General features: G+C 32.0%; 1 protein-coding gene across 7 annotated transcripts in view; it reads right to left on the bottom strand.

Moving 5' to 3' along the window:
* Positions 1 to 22,213, bottom strand: part of Mgat4a (alpha-1,3-mannosyl-glycoprotein 4-beta-N-acetylglucosaminyltransferase a) — a 389,138-nt gene that overhangs the window by 18,611 nt on the left and 348,314 nt on the right. The window lies entirely within an intron of this gene.

Here is a 22,213-nt window from a genome sequence, read left to right as displayed (position 1 = left end):
CTAAGGTAGCTATTGTGGATGTTTTCCCGTTGAAAAATTATCTTGGACTGATGCAGACACGGCCGATTCTGCCCTTTTTATAGCGAAGTCGACCGTGCTGCGCCCTGGCGTCGCGACTGCGTCGCTATCTCTGTACCGTCCAAAGAACCACACTGCCATTCCAGAGTCTTGAGAAAGACTTTTTAAAATGGGCTATTTGCCTCTTTTCCTTTTTTATTTTTCTTTGATAAGCAATCATATGTACATATAAAAATTATTTTTTTTCTATTTACAAAAATTATGTAGCTGTTCAATTATGCAGCAAAGTGAAGTTGGGGTTCCAACAGTAAGCAAAAAACGAAATAATTTGCAGCATTTTGTTCCGAGTTTTTCAAATTTTATAAAAAAAATATTCAATAAGTTTCTCAAAATTTGAAATAAATTTATAAATAACTGTACGTAGGATAAAATAAACTACACTTCTTAATCAAAATTTATGCCTTGCAAGGTTCTGCAAAAGCCTAGAAACCTCCCAAACAAGCCATGGTTTATGGAAGTACTGGAAAGGAAAAGACATTTTTAAACAAGAATACGACTGAGATTCAACCATAATCTCACGAATCCGCACCTGCATAAAATAAAGATACTAGAAAAGTACTAAATGTGATTGCGCTAACTACTAGAGCCCACAAAGAAGTACCAAGTGGAAGAGAGTCACTGTTAACTCTTGGTAGTCATGGAAAAGAAAGAAGAGAAAGAGGCTGCCGAGAAACTATTTTTTGAACCAATTGAACGTTGGAAAAGATGTGGCTGTTTTCTTTCTTCCACCAATATTTAGGTAAACTAAGGCATTAGAAACCAACAGTAACTGAGATGTGCAATACCACAAAGCATGTTTAATGTAAAAACAAAAACACAACAAATAAATTAACAAAATTTATACTTTAATATCTAAACTTGAAAGATATTTGCAGAACTATAACTGATAAATTAGTTTAAAGTTTAGATAATCTCTTTTAGGATAGAATGTATTTGATATAAGCGTTCTTATAAAACTATTTCTATTAATAATTGTACAATAAATATTAAGTAAGAAAGTTTTCTAATATCTTCAGTGCTGAGAAGCTAGTTTTGCAAAGATAAAGTTTAACTTTTGCCTTCAATAAAATCTTCCTTTAAATTTTTACTCGAAGAAAAAAAAAGTGAATTTCCAGTTTGATTAACTAAACTAAATTTAATGGACACTGCCAAACACATATTTTTACCACAAATATTTACTTTAAAATACATTTATTAACTATTCGTTTACAAATAAATATATTACAAGTTCATTTGGATTATTTAACTAAGGCAGGAAATAAACCGCTGTAGTTTTTTTGTTGGTTTATTAACAGAAAACGTGACATACTTACATTATAGCTAATTCCTGAATTCTTGAGGAATATAACAGGGTGAAGAAAGAAAGGAAACAGGATCTTAATGTTACTTCTATAATAAATAACTCCCACAAAAAGTGGAAACTCATGAGAGGGTTCTACACCTGATCTATTCCTGAACTAGAAACTGTTCTTAAAAGAAACTGGTCCTCTAAGACACCACCTACTCGTTTTGATAGATTACATTATATAAATGCATTTCCATTTTCTTGTTTTTAATATTAGGTGATGGCAGACTGTTGCGTGGTGCCATCTGTTGCCAAGCAGAAGTAATAACTTCCATCATTTCTCATTTTGCCCTCTGAGCGAGACTTTACCTGCTTAACGATTAACAGAACTACCTTAAATTTTTAAATAATATAAAATTCCTGGCCTAAAAAAGAAATTAAGCAAAATAATCTTGTTTTAGTTTAATCAGATTTCATCTGCATTAAAAAAAATTTCCAACAGATGTATTTTTATTATTTTCTTTAAACTCAAAGCCACCAAGTTATTTTGAAAGAAAAATCTACTACAGTGAACATTGTCATGCACTTCCTTCCACACATTTTCTTAAATTTTGAAATTCTGAAATATGTTTCATTTTAATTGTACAATTAATGCTGCCAGCATTATAAAGTTTGTAAATCCACTAATTGCACTGAAATAAGATTACAGATGAAAGCCTACACTCAGCCCTAGAACTGCCCAACAACGAATTTTTCAAGAAAGGTGATTCAAATAAAATGTTGACCGATATATGAATATCACCATACTTGTTGTTACCTCAGCCTAAAATAAACAGTAAAGGGTCTGTGTACTGACATTACTCCGTAAAACTCACAATGTTATTAAAGTGGTGTTTGTGATTAAGGAACCATCTGGTAAAGTTTTATGACCTTACAGGCAAACTCCAGCCCATATCACACACATACACACTGTACACGGTTAACACATTACAAACGCACGCCTATTACATGTGAATATTTACTGGCATTAAAGAAAACCACAATAAATCTTTTAAGCTTATAGTAATAAAGTTTAAAGGAAACGTTTAGCAATTAATGAGAACATCGCAAAAACGTCAAATAACCAAAGGAAGTTTGAAGCAATTTATTAAGTTTCTCACATAGAACTAACCGGAAAGAATTATAAACTTTCTCAGCTTCATGTAATTTTTTTGATCTAATATCGTAATAACACCCCAAATCAAACCATTTTCTAGAATAAACCATACCTAGGAAGATGGCTTAGATGTTTCAAAATTTTGGAAAAAACTTGACAGAAAATGTAATGCGTTAAAAATATTTCCTCTAATACAATATTTTCGAGAGCATATTATTTCAATTGAATAATAACCATTATTTTAAATTCTGGTGCGCAAAGCCACACGACTTTTTCTTACTATTAGTCTCAAAGTTGTAACTCAAAGAGATTCTTCTAACTCTTCTAACGTTTGAGTGATATTTAATTTAGAAGGAATCTAACCAACAACATCTTTTGCAGAAATATCTTTAATTGAATTCCCGTGAACTGTGTCTTTAGTAAAAGTTATGGATTTATCTGTTTGAATTCACTGTACAAAATTTAAATATAATCGTGAAAATAGCACGCGAGAAAACCTATAATATACGGTCAAACGTACTTCCGTCTCTCATTTGGAACTTTTTATAAGTTGTAAGCGGAACCATAAAAACTTTTTAGAAACAGGAGAGCATAACTTCACGGCAGTTGAGAAAGAATTTCTCTATTACTAATCAGTTTTTCTGGAATCCTCTGATACTTTTAGGTCCTCCTTCAGCGTGGCCCAATAAATGTGATCCTTTCCTTAAAAATCTGAACAGTACAAAGCTGTAGAATAGGTCCCCTTATCGTACCAAGTGAAAAGGACTCCGTAGTATCTCTACAATTTGAATGTAGAGCAGCTTAATTAAAGTTAGGTGATGAAGTTGATGTATAAACGAACGAGACACTAACTGGAGGACAGCTATCAAAGAACAAGCGGAGTCCGACTAGAGTAGCAGCGCAGTTCTCTCTCTCTCGACTTATAATTTCTACTAATTAGAAGTTATGACTTGGCACAACAAACAACATTACAACATTAAAAAGCCACACGAATTAGTGAAATACATTTTATTACTTTTTTAGATAGGAAATTTCTTCATTTGTTTCATTACATCAAATAAAATAATGTTTTATTTAATCATCTTTGCCCATTTTTTAAAAATAATTATTAATTAAATTTGAACTAATTCAAAGCAGTTATTAATTATAACATTTATGTATTCACTCGTACCAGCTCCTTAGAAAGTTATAGAATACTCTGCTGGATACACAAAGGAAGAGCTGTGAACCGAAAATTTCAACTAAATTCTGATGAAGGGTTGGCCTTCCAGAAAACTCGGATACCAAAAAGTTCTCAGTGCCTCAATTTGATGAATATAATATCAAGATACAGTTTTAAAAGATTGTACTGATTATATGAAGCTGTGAGGCGAGATAGGTCTCTTAAAAACATGAATATCTCAGTTTTAACAATAACTGAAGTCGATCTTGGAATGTCTGCGATAGCTGACCACTTCAATATTGTTTTTAACATATCACCAATACATTCTTCACCGGGCTACACATATAACACCCATTATCAAAAACAAGAATATTCAACGACTAAAATCTAGAAATGCCCAATTATTTTCCAATGAGTTAACTGTACTTCTAATTTAACTGCTTCTCATCAAAAGTGAACTTTGGATTGTAATAAAATGAACTTTTTTCTACGTTTAAAAACATTATAATAATTAAATATGATTTTTTTAAGTAAAAAAATAAAAACAGTGCAGTTTAAGTTAAAGAGGTGCTTTTCATTTATCATTACCATTTTACGAACAATTGTGATTTATTTTATGTATTCAATAGCAATGAATAGATTAAATTATGTATTCAATAATGTTTGTATTTAGGTTAATTAAATTTTAAAATTATGAATGTGCAATGATGAAATAATATAATATAATTTAAAATCAATTTCTGTTTATGTAGACTTAATTGTAAATATTATTACGTAGTGGGATCGCGTTTGAGAAAGAAGCTGCATTATCGCATTTAATTTTTTGGAGGAAAATACTCAAGCTTTTTCTAAGAACAATTTTTCTAAACAAGAAGAAGCCTAACTAGACGCTATCTATCGTCCACCACATACTACGCTAACATATTTCATGATTCAAATAATCCTAATAAATCACTTGCTTCCCTAGGTGATTTGTAAAAATTTAAATATTACATTTTATCAAATAATTCATTACTCATTTAACCAATAATGTCGCAAAATGTTGTATGAAAGAGACCTTCTCATGATAAGACCATTAAGAAATAAACTTTAAGACAGAGAAACAATCCGTTTAAGTATGCACGCAACTAACATCTCAGCGATTACTAAGATTTTCGATTACCACATTAAATATTGATGTAAAACAGTCAGTCAAACATTTGTACCTTTAACCTTAAATATCTCATTACAGCAGCTTCCCTAAAATGTAACTAGAGATTGTCTAAGTATAACTAAACACAGATTATCTATTTTCTCAACTGAGATGTGTATACTGAGTAAGTGATGGAAGTGTCAATATTGAACGCTGTTTGTTAGGATTGAAAGACTAAAGAAATGGGTACCCCGACGGATAACCAAACGCTATACTCAAAAATTAAGTCTTAAAACCGTTTTCAACGAAGAAGCGAATCGCAATAACTGGAAATTTAATCTCAAAAGTGGCATTTTCGATCAAAATATTTTTAACAAAACCTAGAATGATACTATAGACGGACAGATAGTCGGGCACACCTTAATTAACCCCATACATCCTCTAGAGAGAAAAGCTTGATCCAAAATACTGCGAGAGCAAATTATAACCTTAAATGAATAAATGAATTCTGCTTAATTGAATAATAGATTTAAAAAAAGTAAGCGAAATGAATTTACAATAATTACATTATATTTTAAAAAGAAATGAAGATGTTTATTTGAAAACTGTTTTCTGTAGATACAACCGTAACTTTTTATTTTTAGAAGAATTTACTTTTCGCTTCAAGACAATTAGCCCAGTGTTTTCCTTCTCGTTACGACGGTAAAAGTTTTTCTAAACTCCTTTTGCATGCAAACTGTTTCAAACTAACAATGTCCGCCTGCAGGCGCTTCTCCCTAATGAATTCTTTAAACAAAGAACTTATTCTTAACAAAAATTGCACTTTATATTTTCTCTTCATCTTCATTTAAAACGAGTAAAACTTTTTTTGTTTTTAATACAGATAAGAATCTGTCATTCACTACATGAAAAAAAAAAAAGAATCTCAAATCAATTACTTAATTGCAAAAAAAAATATTATAATTTATGCGTATAATTACTGGAAGAATGTCAATTAAATTTCAATAAAGTTCTAAATAATTATAATTGAAACCATTTGAGAGTGGTAAATTTAAAAACCTTTTGAATTTTGTAATATCTTCTGGGCTAAATTTACATATTAAGCACTCACAAGAATTAGCAATATCTGCTAAGAATTTTCTCCTCCAATGAATTTCCTTCACGAATTTTATTAAATAATTTCAACTAGTTTTTAATATTTGATATAACCAAATTAAAAAAAATCTTTTTAACTAAATTTTTTAAAATAAATTATTTAGTAACAATAAAATGGATAATCTAGAAAGTTAGACGTTCACGTTTTGATAAATTTTGTTTGTTCTTCACAATTATTAATTTTTATAAGAGAAATCTATGAACTTTTACGCATGAGTGAACAGAATGTCTTTGAAAACGAAAAAAAAAGGAATCTGCTTATGCTTGGAAAATAAATCTACGGGTACTAGAAATCTTAATATAGCTCCAAGAACACGTTTACCACTTTTAGAGGTAGGGCATTTTGTTTTGCGTGCAAAACTGGAGGCGTCATGTTGTTAGGCTGAGATTACCCCAAAGGATTCCAAAATTCTTGAAGAAGTGGCCAGGCAAATTTCCTCCTTCTTCTCATGCTTATTTTGACTAAAGTAAAGTAAAGTAATCGCCTGTTTTTTCAAGCGGGGCTTAACGTCCAACTACCTGTCGTGGACGGAGTCGACTAGCAAACATACTTTACTGTAAATTCCTTTTATTAACCATTAAATAAAATCCAAGGCCTAAGACCGGGAATCGAACCCAGTACCACAATACATATTAGCTTCGCAGGTCTCGCCTCTCACCGCTCATCTACCGTGGCGCCTCTTATTTTGACTATCTCTCCAGTAAAAAAATAATCTCTCAAAACAGTTAATGACCAAAAAAATGGAAGCAATCATGTGAAATATTGTTAATACTTTGGGAATCTAAGTAGAAACATGAACAGGAGCCAAAATAGATCTTTCAACTAGCTATACGGATTTGACTGACTCTTAATTTATTGATTCCACAATGCATAATGATTATTGTAATTATTATCAGAAATAGATGCACCCTAAGGCATAAGACCTTAGACCACGAGTGAGCCCTTACCCTACCCGATAGAAATTGAATCTACCAGTCTCCGCGTCAGAGACAGATTCGACTATTCTCTCTGTACTGCCTTCACTGCCAATACCCTGAATCTGGATTTAACAAAGCGCGGGCATTCCCCAGGAAGTGCACCATCAACTCTGAATATAGAGACGTTGGAGCCAGCAGAATTACCTTCGTATTAAATAACTGGCGAGCCACTAGTGCATGACTAGTAATCAAGGCTACAATGTTCTCCTGCTTCATTTAATGAATCTACAATGTTTTATTAATACTGATAACTTGTCTATTGGTTATTGCAGAGACTGAATTTCCGATGATTGGGTAGTATTGGCGTTAATTTTGAAACAATATAAATTGTATTTTCATTAATTATTAAAGTTACTGTTATTTTATAATTTAATTAAAGATTTTAACTATATTTCTTTTTATTAACTCAAGCTTTAATATAACCAGGGAAGCTTAAAAACTAAAAATCCATTTGAGTTACATTCTTCATGGCTGATCAGTTACGTAGGTATCACGTCGAGAGACAATGGTAGTTTATCTTCCCTTACTACGCAGGTCTTAATAATTAATCTGTTCAGCTGAGTTGCTTATTGTGTGTTCACTTCACACAGTTCTATTTCTAGATTAAAATAAATAAAAAAGGAGGTTAAAATTTAAAAAGCGGGTCAGAGGTTTTTTTTTTTAATAAAAGCTTTTATTATGCAAAACCCCTTCATTAACTCTGATGCTGAATTTTCCATTTTATAACTCAATTTGTAAGAAGTAATATTCTACAGAAAAGAATGAAAGAAAGTTTGTAGGAGCTTGAATAAGCTCCATGTACAAGAGAGTAATCTCCAACTTTCAAAACAATATTAATTAATTTGTACAAGATTAAAAGTTAACATCAAAAGGAGGCTTTCACATGTGGTTGTTCCGGGGTAGAGCATCTTGATAGTAAATTATTGATGAATGTTACAATTTCAAGAGTGGTTTCCCACATCCATTCAAAATAAAAAATAAATAAATAAAACAGTGTTCGGTTTTACTATATTATCTTAAGATATGACCATGAGTTCCAAATCTCTCAACCATTCCCTTAGGATTCTACCGCTTCCCAATGCACTAAAACTACTGTTGCCAAAACAGGACTAACTTTCGCAAAACAATTTTGATATTCAGCACGTACCTGTCGTGTAGAAGGCAAGTCACTAATGGAGCTCAGTCAGCCATCCCGAATACTGAAACTCTTATTTCCGTAATATTCGAGAGAGAAGAAACAATTTCGAACTTACCTTCCTCGCTGCTTTAATAAATTTTAAGTCTCCTTTTAGTGTTTCGCAAGTTTCTTAAATCTCATTCCTTAATTTCTCGGAAGGAAAGTGGCTAGACTCACTCATAGTTCAAATTGCTGCGTACTAATTTACATTTTTTTTTAATTAGTACATAATTATAGAAAATTAAGGGCGATCTTCTATTTTGGGGATGGTACCTTGTTATATTGGTTGCTAACACTAATAATTAACAACTTCATAGTAATATTTAAGATATGTCGATTCAAAAAAAAAAAATGTGTGTACAAAGAAAAAATTATGTTAACGTGGTACCAACTCTTACATGACTCGTTACATCACATTTAATAGAGAAATTTGATATGATCGAAAACTCTCCTCTGGTTGAACTAAACAATAAAAATGAATAAGTTAATAGAATTGATTCTCGTTTTTCAGTTAATAATTACTTGAAATAAATTATAAAAATGTAGTTGATAACTATCATTATTTTTTTACATAAAGAGACGCTTTTGGTTAAGGCCTAATAATGTCTTATGTAAAAAGAGATTACAAGTTGTTCTGCTACTAGTGTTATATATCAACACCATTAACAGAATCTAGAAGATCAAAAGTTAACGAAGCATAAAAGAAATCCCAGCGATTTGCCTTCGTTATCCCAGAAAATGAAGAAAATGAGAATGAAGACGTCTCTGTAGGGATGTTAAGATGAAAAAGACTGAAGAAATAAGGCACAAGCTTAGTCTAGTTTCCAGTCTCTCTGTAGACATTTTTCAGTCGCCACTATAAGGCGACATAATGATGAAATGTATGAATGGAAGTAGAAATATACCAAGTGTACGTATGCGGCTTTCAACGACTACTACCCTGAACAAGGGCCAGGCAGTATCTCTGTAGCTGGAAAGTTTGCCATTTTTCATTTCCTTGGCGGTAGTACTGTCGAGCACAACATTTCCTTTACACGGCATGTTCCGGCTTGATCGTGATGCCAACTAGAGTGGTATATCTATACGTCACGAAATATATTAGTTGCTCCGCGTTTTTCATTAACTTTTCACCAAATGTTTGGTTTTAACACATTTTTTACTAGTGAAATGATGTTGGCTTAACTTTCAACAGAAATATGTCGTATCCGTAGTACCAGTTAGAAAAACTATTTCTTTTAAGAAACGAGAAATTTCTTTAAGTTTTTCTGCTATTGTTGAAATTTCTCAGAGATAATAATTCTGCATTCTATTTCCATATTTACGTTCTACTGGCACTTTACCGTGCCAATTTTTGAACGCATTTGAGCCCTGAGCTGTCTGTGCAAAATTCCAAGGATGTTTTTTAACCAGTGTTTCTGGGTTTAATTAGTTCATTTTGTATTAAGAATTGCTCTAGTGACATAAAGACCACGTTTCACATTAAATCGTTTCGCAATGTTAGCAAATAGAAGTCATAAATTTGCTTTTTAACCACTATTTTAGGTATTTCAAGGAAATAATCACTTTAAGTGATATCATATTTTCAAACAGTGTCGCATTTAAATTAATGTAGTAAACAGTAAAGCCTGCACTGTGCTCTAGCGCGGAGAAAATGTTTTAATAAATTTCCTGAAAATAGGTTAATTTGCGATTGTTGAGTCTAATGAAATAAATAAATTATAATTACTAGAATGAATAATTCTAAACTAATTTTAGCTGCAAGAGCGTTTTGTAATTCTTAGGCATGATTCTGTGTGTTTAAAAAAAATTAAATGAAAATAAAAAATACTGGACACGAGCTCGTAGTAGATCTTCTCTATGTGCATCACTAGTATAAATCATAGTAGAGAATCGTGACTTTATTATAACGAAGGTCATTATTACGAGCAAGAATAAGGGCAGGACATCTACTCGCAAGCACTTTAAATAAATCCTTAACAAGTAGCAATATTCCGGGCAAGTTTTCATTATTACAACCACATCTTCGGTGGGTTGGATTATTTTAGCTTCTAAACTGCAAAGTAGCTGCAATAGTCTTGGGACATCGTGGGATCCTGATGTTTTAATTTAAAGTAGAAATATTACCGAACGACATTTATTAGAAGCAAGGAAAGTAGATTCGTACCTGTTTTTTTGCCCCAAAAAAATGATTAAAAATATAAAAAGCAACCATGTTGGTTTTAAGGAAAGAGATCATTTACAGAAGATCGTGTGAGTTTATGGCGAATTAACGTCTGCAATGTTTCTAACTATCATACTGATGATGGCTTCAAAGACATAATAAAGTCTGTGATTGAAAGACAATTGTAATTGTAACTGTATCATTTATTACATAAAGTTTACTATGGATTGAAATTCAGTAAGCAAGGTAAAAATAAATATAAGGTAGCAAGCTAGTATCTGCAACATTAATCTATATAACGCTAAAATGGCGTCTTAGAAAAAAAAGTTGATATACGGTAATGTGAGCGATAAAAGAGAAAAAAGAAAAGGATAATAAAAAAAAGTAAAAACAAAGTAACAGAAATATGGAGGCCTCAGATATATATATGGCCGTAACAATTTTATTTTCAGTAGCTTGGAAACGTGAACAACAACAGCATAGTCTGACTTTAACAGTAACATAGAACTAGATAATGGCGGCTGCAAAATAGGCGCAACAAGAAAATATGAGGCCATTCTGTCCAACTAAACGCCAGGGTAAAATATATTTTCTATTGTAACGCGCCCTTACTTTACCTTATATCAAAATAAATACAATTATATTCATACTTTATGAATAATAAATATGGTTTGAAAAATTAACTTTTCTATTCAAATGGTACCTGCAGTACCAACAAAGTAAAAGTTATGAGGCATCCTAATATTAGTGCCGAAGTACTGCGCAGGTAAGATCTTTATTAAAATTCCAGATCTGTTGTATGACATATGTCCTTCTTCAGAATAAAAAAGGATTTTTATAGCACCAAGAACCCTGTATTAGATAAATAAAGGGAAATTCTAAATTATTATATCATTCTGGAAATCAATTAAGTTTTTTCTCCTTAAATAAGACAGGAAACATTGAGACTAGGAGTTAGTAATCCTTTTCAAGAGCAGACTGCCCCATTAATGTGATAAAAATATGAGTTATCAGCTCACGAATGGTTTGGAAAGACCTAGATAATTTGAAGAATAAAATTACTTTGCTTTAGGTGCCAAGACATATGCCGGAGTAATGGGAAATAAGTGAATAGAAACCTTGGCAAGGAAAAAGTCGCTGCCACTTTCTCCTGAACCCTTCAGTGGGATCAGCGACACGCTCTTCAGGGAAAAGCTTAAGAAAGAGAGTAGCCAACTGATACAGTCAAAGATCTTAGGAGCAACTATACTCGGAAAAGATCAACTGCTAGAATATGGCAGCGTCTTTAATAATTTACTAGTCATTCATTGGAACAGCACAAAGATAGGATTTCTGCATTATTTAGGTTAAAAATATTCTTTTTCAGGAATTATCCTGATCTCCAAGTAGCTCCAGAAACTCCCTTATAAAAAAGGAAGGGTCAATGTAGTCTGAAAAAGGCCTAAAACATAGTAATAATGTAAACTGCAAATAAAAACTATATTCGTTACTAATCAAGTGTTGTAAGTTAATATTAAACTATTAATATACATAAATACAATGAAAGTAACTATGACCAAAATTAAATAAATTTGTGTAAATTTTTAATGCCATTTTTAATTAAATGTGTAATCATTATCAGAAGCTACAATAAGGCAATGTTAGGCTGGACCAAACGTGGCATATTCCCCAGAGAATAATCTCGGTAAATCGGAGGCACGCTAGTGAATGTTAGTATAGCATAGATTAATTACGGGTCCTTGTAATATAACGATAATTACCTAAATTATTATTGATTATTTACTATTGGCACTGTCCAGGGAATATGAACAAGCAGAATGTCCACTAACAAATGTAAGTTACAAAGAGATTCCCAAAGAAGCAGGATTATTTGAAAACATCTGGTTGCCACTAGAATAATCTTTAATTTAGATTTATTCTTACATTTTTTTTGTTTCTAACTTAGTTTTTTAATCGCGACTTTGAAAACAAGTAAATGAAATGCTATATTCCATTAATTGCTCAATTTTGTGCATGAAAATGCCATCTTGGATCATCTTCCTCCGAAAGCGTAGATGCATTATTACATTAGCCAAGTACAAGTAACAGTGGACGAAATAGATTGCTCTCAAGAAGAGCTGCTCTAAGAAACCCATTTCCCACGACAGTTTCACTCATTTCCTGAAACACATTACCAATTTTCGTCTTTATTCTACTCTTCTATTAAATTTCTCAATTTAACTAATCAGATCCCCAGGTTATAAGATTATTTTATCCGTAAAGGAGAAAATCGAATTAATTTAACAATTAAATCGATATTTTCTGAGTCAAACAAAAAGAACATCAATTATCGTTATCATTTTACAGAATAATTACACTGCTTTATCATCTACGTAAGAATGGCAAAAATTAAATATGTTTCCGAAATTCAAATACTGTGCTCATCTCTTGAAGGATTGTCATAATTTTTGTCATAATAGGATTGTGATTTGCTAATTTGGATCAACTTTGTAATCAAGTTGTAGCAGCCGGCGGACCACATATTGTTAAATGTAAAAGTAAATCAGATTTCAATAAGAGATTCTGCAAACTATTTACGAGTTAAACAGTACTCAACTAGTAGGAATTATAAGGCAGAGGGCGTGGTAGTAATGTAAAATTTCAGCTTCTAATTGGAGAATTGGGCAACCCAAATTATACACCTCTATTACCTCATTCTAATCGATTAATTATTAAATAGAAAAAATATAGTTTAGAATTTTTTTTCCTAATTCTCTCTCGTTGGTATTTGATTCATGTGTTTGTTGCGACAATTGAACGCAGTTGTAAATTTCAATAAAAGATTATAGATTAAAAAGATGGCAATTGACAAATCACCATAGCATATTCAAAAATCTTTATCAAATTATTTATTTGTTTCTTTTTTACGCTAAATGAAACAGAAATTTAAATAAATGTGATTTTAGAGAAAATTCAAAATCTGCCAGGATGTGAGTTAGAAGTCAACAACATTGGATGTCAACATGATGGATTACCTTCAAATGAAAACTAGTTTCCTAAACATTATTGAATAAAGATGTAGTTGACTTGTAATTCAATATTGATAATAATCAATCAAAGCAATAATGAACTATTCGTGTAGAGACTTTATGAGAGAAGCACACACTCTACATTCTTGATCGGCGTTCTTGGATCTACTCACAACCCAAGCAGACAGTGGAGGAAAAATCAGTTCATTAACCAGTTAAGCGTATTTGACGTGTATACACGTCAAACCAAATCTCTGTTATGGTGCGTTCGACGTGTATACTCGTAAAAAATATAAAATTGCGATTAGCGATAAAATCTCGAAATTTTAATAAAATACAATAAGAATATTATTTGGTGGGATGTTTCCTTTATTTTACCAATAGAACTGCTTTATATGGAGAGGGGTGGAAGGAATCAGCAAAATAAGTGGTTGGTACATGTTTGGTCTCCACATTAGAGATTGGGAATTACGCACACAAATATAAGCTCTCAACCCTTGTGCAAAGTCGTTTTTACCTCTTAGATAGAGATTCAGACCTCAGTGCGAGCATGATTTCATTTTGCACAGAATTCAAAGCTCTTTACAAGCTCTTGCATCCTTAGTTAACTATGCAATGCATAAGTGAAGCGGTCAAACTGTGGGTGGTTTTTTAAAACTAAATTCCACGCTTAACTGGTTAGGAATTGGAGATAAAAACTTGTAAATTGTGCGTGTGTAATCTCAACCAAGATTTGTTTCTATACAAAGAGAAGATTAATTGAGGTACAAATGAGAATTAAATAAGTTTAAATTTCAAATTTAAATACAATCGATTGGAAATGCCAATTTACCGAATACATTTTATGATTTTTAGCTAATTTTTCTTCAAAAATCCTATAATACAAGAAAACGAGTATGCGCCAAAAAATTTATATTTATTTCTTCTTAAAAAACATTATTTTGATTTCATTAGGATAAGTTCAGTTGATCAAATATTCTCAAATCGTGAATTTTGAACGGTGAAAAAATGTATTTCCTATTTTTTTATATGAGATTATACCTTGAAAATGGGTTCACTTACCAACCTGAATAGGACACACTCATGTTAAAAAAGAAAAAGAGTCACCAGATAGCGTTGGAAACATAATAGCCGTTGTGGCACTCCAAACACACTGACAATGGCCACTGAACCTACACCGCACACACTCAGCAGTAGAACGTTAAGATAACAAAAAGGGATAAAATATCACGACTGCCATTTTCTATAATATAAAATGAAATTCTTGTTTATACTAAGAAGCTTTTTGACGTTATTATCGCCTTATTTACTTTCAAAAATAGATTTACAGTCCCAAGCGAACTTCTCAATGAAGTAAGTGCCAGTGCACTATAGTGAACTGTTCTTCTTTGGGAGTTTCACCAATGGATGAATTCTCTCCTCACATTTCTCATGTTTATTCTATGAATCATGTTGTATCAGCTTCACTTATTGCAGAAATATACTGCAGTTGTGAAAATAAAAAATGATAAAAGCATGCTAGAGGGTGGCAGACATTCGGGAAAACTACATAGGAGGTGCTAGAAGAAAGAAGACAGCACATCGACAATCTCAGTATAATTTTACATAATATTTGCGTATAAATATAAATATATTTGTCCTTGTAGGAGTGACAAGGAAAATTTCCATTGCCGATTGCAGAGCTACGCTATTTAATGTTCCTAACACTCAATGCATGGGATTTATTTGAAAATTCAATTTTCTTTCAATTTATTAATAAATTCTGAATTCTTTCTCTTTGTTATTTGTATTGTTCTTTCCAACTATTGTACTCCCAGTGTCGGCTAAGGAGTGAATGGGAAATATTTAATAAAAGTGCTGGAAAACATGCGTAAAGGATCAAGGAAATTAAAAAAAAGGATCTACAAAAAGAAGAAGATACAATTGGCTTATCTCGGCAGAACCAATGAGAATTTGCTTTTCTTATTGTATTTTATACTTAGACTTTCTAATATGCAAAAACGTTTCGGTTGTGGTTAAAATGTGGTCTTTCTTACATAAAGTTGCTTAAAATATAATTAAAGATTATTTATATACATTAACAAAAGTATTATCTTTAATTATATTTTAAGCAGCTATTTTAATAGAATTATTATATAAACAAATATCTATTGTTAAGCATTATATAGTACTGTATATTATTTACAATAATATTGTAAAAATCTTTTGTAATATTTTAATTACTTTTATTTATTAGTTGCATGATATCCATAGTTATTTCAAAATAGAATAAAATGGATAAAATTTTACATTTAATGAGATATTTGGGTCTGCAGTTGCAAGTATATTTTGAAGGCGTTGCATGTTTGCAAGTTTTTGAATCTCAAACTTCTATTATTGATTTTTTTTTAATCCATAAGACACTTGTCACTTTAATACTCGTTTATGTTTGGTTACTGTTTTTACTAATTCATTTTCAGAACTAGTAGGATTACAGGTAAGATAATCCTCAATGGACTCCAATTTCCCTGGCCACCGTATCCTGCTGCCTTCTTGGCCACCAACCCTTTCAAGGTTTCACTCGTGTGATGATAGCCAAAGAAGTTGGAATTTGCTAAGGTATGTGTAACAATTTACCTGTCGAAGCAATTAGCCGTGATTAATGGATGGCGCTGAGACTGAAGGAACATCTCAGGTATCAAGGTGAGGCATTGACAAAATCCAATAACGACTTCGATTGCACGCAAACATAAATTTAAAAATTTGATAATTTTCTATCAACCAACGTAGAGACTAGACTATATCCGCAAAAGGGAATGCCTACGAAATAGGCTTCGGTCGTCTCAGAACAGATTTTATCTGCTTCTGACGTATTAAAGTGTGTCAAAGGGTTTACAAAACAGGTGGCATTTCTTTAGGCTAGGCCTGAAAAAATAGAACATACAATTTATGTAAAATGAAAGTTATCTCAGAATATTTTTAATGTAATACTTTTGAAGTTGGTTATCTTATATTAGTAAAATATAAACGACAAGGAACTTAATTCATTCGAATTGTGATATTTAGTATTAATTTTAACAATAAATTTATTAGGTAAATTTAAGAAAAATGACAAAATGGCAACTTTTATAGCTTTTTTCCAAGGAAGAAAAAATTGACCACTTTTTCAAGGATTTTGGCATCCCAGCAAGAATAAATATTTACTTTTTACTTTTTGACAATGTAGAAAGGTTACCTGTTACACTTTGGCGTTCGTTATACATTACTTACTGAGGTTCAATAAGTACAGACCTCTACATTCCTAGGATATTTTTCTTTCCAGGAACTTCTGTTCTGCAAAGGAGAGTGGTTTGTCACGAGAATATGCAAAGTTGAAGTCGTCAGTGCATTGAATTAGTTCCAAAAGACAATAAGCTCAGATGATGGCACAAATAACTGGGTAAGTCCTTAATAACTAAGTCATTTGAAAGAACTTACAAATTTGATTTTAATAATATGACAATCCATTCTCTACTGTAGACTACTACAACATATTATGCAGTTTAGAAGAATCATCATACACTCATATATTAAATTTCATAACTACTGATTAAAATCTTACATCTCATCTCATACGTCTGAACAATCTCAGATCGTCTGAATCATGAAGAAGACCAAAAGATAACTAACGTAATATCCAAGCATTGAGATTTGTTCTGGATTCGGACGGTGAACAAGAAAAAGGATAATTCTTGAATGTGACGTGCACAATTGCATAACAAAATAGTTGAATTTTACAATCAACAAAAACTAATTTCAATAATCAACTTTGATAAACCAAAAACTATTTCTCGCAATTAGGAAGGGCATTCAGTGGCATCACTGATAAATTAATTAAAATCTGTAGTTTAAAAATGCAGAAACATATTTTTAATTATATCAATTACTTAAATATTTAATTGGAATGTCCAAATTAAAAACGCTTCAAGATTTAAAATTTTCAATTATAAAAACATGGTCAAAGATTAAATGTTAAATAGCCAATAGTCTGCTCTCTGGTCTTGAGTTTTCACTTCAACCCTATGTTCTTTCGGCCATTACTGGATGGAAACAATAATATTTTTTTTACTTAAAATATTCTCTTTTGAAAAATGGTGCGACATTAAAGTAAATGAAGACAGTCGCACCCATCTCTTCCATTATTCTAACTTCCGCCCAGTGTCAACATTCTGCGATCCTTTATCATCACAATAGCATCGCCTCCATTTTTACTCTAAGCTCTTCGCTAGCAAACCTTCACTACTTAACCCAGCTACAGTTCTTTTGTATAAAAACATTTGTTACCATAGTTGAATAGATTATTTGTTTCTACTCGAAAAAAAAGCTGTAATAATTGTCTAAATTGCTTCTATTAATCTCACATTTAACACAAATCAATCTTCACTTGTTAGCATACGGATCGTCTTACAATGACGTTGTGTTACCATTAAGGTGGTGGTCTTGGGCGCAAACTGTAACCCGGTCGGGATTGGCCCTAGTGGATGGCCGTCTTGGAAATGCAGTCGCAGCTGCTCACTGGGTTAATTTATTACTCTCTTTCGCATATCATCAATTACTACTAGTCATGAACTCTACGAATCTTCGTTAAATTGCAAGCAAACAGTTTTAGATAAGTCTCAATTCAGGATCTAGCATCCATAACGAGTAGAACACAACAAATCTTTTAGGGAAAAAACCCATTGGGAGAAAAAACTGAATAGGAGTAAACATTTTCCATTAACTATAAATGAATGCCTTTTTCGTGAGGTTTCGTTGGGATATCCACAACCCACTTTACTAACAGAAGTGTCGGCCAATCTTTCTTACCATATGACACCAATAAGTCTTGTTCACCTGAGTCTGTAGTTCATACTCATTGAAATCACTTTCTTTTGTACCCTACAGAACATGGATATTTAGTAAAGTTTTCTCTTCCAGCAGGAGGTCTCAGGAAATCAGATCCTGAAGGCATCAAATCGTCCTAATACAAGATTTTCTTAAGACTTAGCATATCAAACTTTTCTGACAATGTGATTTAATCGCCATCTAATGCCGCAAAAAGATAAAAATAAATAAATAAATTTGTAGTTTGAGTTTCATAGGAGAATTCTATAGAGTAAACGGATCTGCCATCTTGTTGCCCAAAAAAATAGTAAACTTTTCATTTGCATTTTTGCTTTTTCGATACAAACTTATTTGCAATAAAATCAAGTGTCTAAATGTCAGAATTTGCTACGTCCTGAGCATCCTCCGAGTCTAGGGCTACACCAGGACATCACTAAGCTGATGGAGTTTCTCATACAGATGATTTAGTAAAGGAGAAAATGAATTTATCATCACAATAACTCGTCTTCATTTTTATTCTGAACTCATCGCTAGCAAACCTTCACTACTTAACCCAGCTACAGTTATTTTGAATAAAAACATAAATGCAAGAAAAGTTTTACTGTTCTTTGATGCCTAAATCCTTAGTAAACCGTTTTAGCTCTCCATCACCCTCTATTTTTATTGGTAAAAGTTTTCGCAATGAAAGTTGAAGACTATAAGATTCCCTGTTTCCACAAAGGAGGTGTGGATTGAAAAAACACTTCCATTTTTCTATAGAGTTTATAGAAGATAGTGATACTAAAGTTTAGGATAAGATTGATACTCTACAGTTTATTTAACTAAAAATAATTGAAGAAGCACATCATATTCTAATTATTATTTAACTTTCCCTGCTAAAATATTAGTAATTTCTTGTCATCCAGTACGCAGAAATTGGAGAAATAGAGAAAATTAAATTTAATAAAGAAATAACAAGAATCAATAAAGTAGTTTAACATCTTTCTTTAAAAGAACCTGATCAAAAAATTTGGTAAGCTCAACCAAAATATACCGATCTACCAAAAATCAACATTAAAATAATAAAAAAATTTATATTCTCAAAAGGTAATCTAATATCCATTTTCCTTTTGAGTGTGAAAGCCAGTACATTAAAAACAAGTTGGAAACTCTTATAATTCAGCCTGTGAATTTCCAAGTAACTCATTAATTTCCCAACACAAGACTCTTACAGTTTTGAAAAACGAAAAAAAAAAAAAAAAAAGGTTGTGAAGGGAAATAAGAAATAAGAAAAGCATCTCACTAAGTGAGGCATAGAAAGTGGTTGGAGATAAAACTAAGCGGAAAAGTGAACGTAGATAAAGTAGTTAAAGAGTTGGATTTAGAGTAGTTAGGGCGCTTTAGTTGAGTTAGAAGTGAGCCTAACACACCTGGTGCAAGGCTAAAGAAAGTATCAAGTTCCCGTTTTATAACGCTCTTTATACTTGTACAGGTAACAATTTTTCGGTCAGGAGATTTCACAAAAAAATATTCGGATTCTTTAGAATCCCGTAAAACAGAAGGAAACATCCAGTAAGGAAACTAATCAAAAAGGAACGTGGTAGTACAACGAATTGTGGGAACAACATCCTTACAAGTTCACATTCATAATCACAGGAACAAAATTTTGGTTGTTCAAGGTGTAATAGTTAGTATACAAACCATAACTATCTCTGTGGGCTTCTTCTTGGTCATTGCGAGGATGCCAATGTTGTGTTTTCTTGTTTAGTCCATAAATTAATCTAACAGAGTACTTCGCAAAATAAATGAAAATTCTAAAAGCGGTTTGAAACATAAAATTTAAATGGCAAATTTGCTAGACACCACAAAATTACAAAATAAAGTGGACTTCCGCTCAATAGATTTTTTACATTCAACAATTTCAACTTAATTCAATAGATTTCGTATAACAAATGAGTAACCATAAACAGCATCTACCAACCTCTCAGAAAAGCGAACAATTACTAAATACTTTTAGAAGCAAAACTCAGGCTAAAAAAGGAACAGCATTATTATTAAAAAAGGACTTCCAAATAATCTTTCTTTTCCTTTATTCAATAAAATACGGGAAGGAATCCAATCTTCTTTTTCCGCATTTTCCGTGTGTGGGAGTAAAACAATTTCCTCTTGCTTCTCATTTGTTAAATTTATTATATAAATCCTTCCTTTTTAATTATAAAACGGATATTTTCATTCAGCAGGAAACTATTATTATTATTTTAATTAGACTGCATCAACAGTCCGGGGCCCTATTTTGCTGCATAGCCAGCTTCCGGATAGTGTTCCACTCTTCAAACAACACTCTCCACCATAACCGATATTAGAGTTGAGACAAGCTCCTGGAAAGAAAATGAATCTAAGGATAGGCAGGACTAAATTACAGATTTCCGCTAGAAGAAATATTTTAATTATTAACTATATTACTTATTGCAGTCTCGTAAAGATTACAAATTTCGAAATGAGAAGTTACTCCTCCATTTCAGATGATACTGTTCAAATCTGACTTTAATGATGGAAGATAATTATTAAAGCCTTTATTTTATTTAGCAGGGTTATAGGAGTCCACGTAATGACGAATGTTTGCTTCATTTTGACTGTCAACTACAATTGCCTGCCGTACTCATGGATTTAAATGAGTCTAGCATTTTCAGGTTTAAATCTTCATGGTTTTCGTTGTCTGGAAGCAACTAGAACGAGCAGGCCGCTAAAACAAGTACAATCAGTAATTCTACCGGTTTGCAACTTATTTCTACCACCAGAGAAGGGCACAAGCTGGATATCATACCCAGGAAATAAGTCTCAGAATAAAATAACAAAGAACAATCCCTGTAATATTTCTGTGTCTTCCTTTCTAATATTAATAGGAATTACATATTTAAGTTAAATTCAAAATATAAAGGAAATCAGTTGAGTAGAAATGCCATTTTATTGTATAAATTTTGTGTACGCATGTGTGATGGCATTTTAGGCACGCCATCATTATTCCCTTAAATACCCAAAAGTTAGATTTTCTTTTTTGTTCATACTCTTCTGAAGGCCAGCATACTAAAGACTTAATGGACAGTTTATACCAGTTTATCGAAAACCCTTGCTAACGATAAAATACAGACAACGCTACAGCGCCATTCATTTTCTGTCATTCTTTAAAAAATTATTAAAAATTTTAATAATGTAGAAAATATTTACAAAAGTTGTATCGAAAAATCCCTGAATTTACGAACTTGAACGATTCTTATGCATTAATATGTTAAATTAACCCATCAGTAAACCACAAAATGGTGATGTAATCTGGCAAACATACTTAGGAAAAAAAAAGTGCGATAAAGAAAAAACGAGATAATATGGGGATCTGAGTATACTTGAAGACGTTACGACCTCCTAAAGTAAATTGCCACTTGAAAGCATTTGATGCAATCCATTTAACCAGGTACCTGAGAGAATATTGTGGAATAGAAGCAGCTATCTGAAGATAATATCAGGACGGAGAAGATTATTTGATATGAATACCATGAAATGAGATGATTGGTGGTAAATGTCATTTTCTATTCCCTCCTGGGAGTACAAAACATTTCTTGAGCCGTCTTGACATCACTTAAAAAAAAAAAATAAGAAAAAAGTAGATAAACACTTCTTTCAAACAGCTAAATCTAATTTATGGAGGTTTTCATTGGCTGTAATGATTAGCAACTATGGGCTTCCCCCACTGTAACGGTAAATGTAGGTTAGCGGCTCATTTTAAGGGTGTAATTGAGATGGCGAAGCTAGAGTTTGATAAACCCAAATAGCTGCAGCACCAACTATCTCTGCACTATTAGTTGGTAATTGTTGGAGCTAGATGTCAGTGTTTGTTGTTAGGATGGGATCTGCAGGAACGCTAAGATCTCTGAAGAAGTGACTAATGCACTTCTCCCTAAGGGAAACCTGGTTAATAAAAAATAAAGGTTAGTTCTAATAATGATAATTTAAAGTGCACACTAAAAGGCTGATGATCAGATTCAAATATTTAAAAAATAAATTATGTTTATACAACTACTTCCGCCCATTCTATCGTCAATCGACTA

The sequence above is a fragment of the Rhodnius prolixus genome, unplaced genomic scaffold (assembly GCF_049639745.1).
Source record: "Rhodnius prolixus isolate KJV_2025 unplaced genomic scaffold, Rpr scaffold_2, whole genome shotgun sequence".
Classification (NCBI taxonomy): Eukaryota; Metazoa; Arthropoda; class Insecta; order Hemiptera; family Reduviidae; genus Rhodnius; species Rhodnius prolixus.
This window is presented reverse-complemented; position numbering and strand designations above follow the sequence as displayed.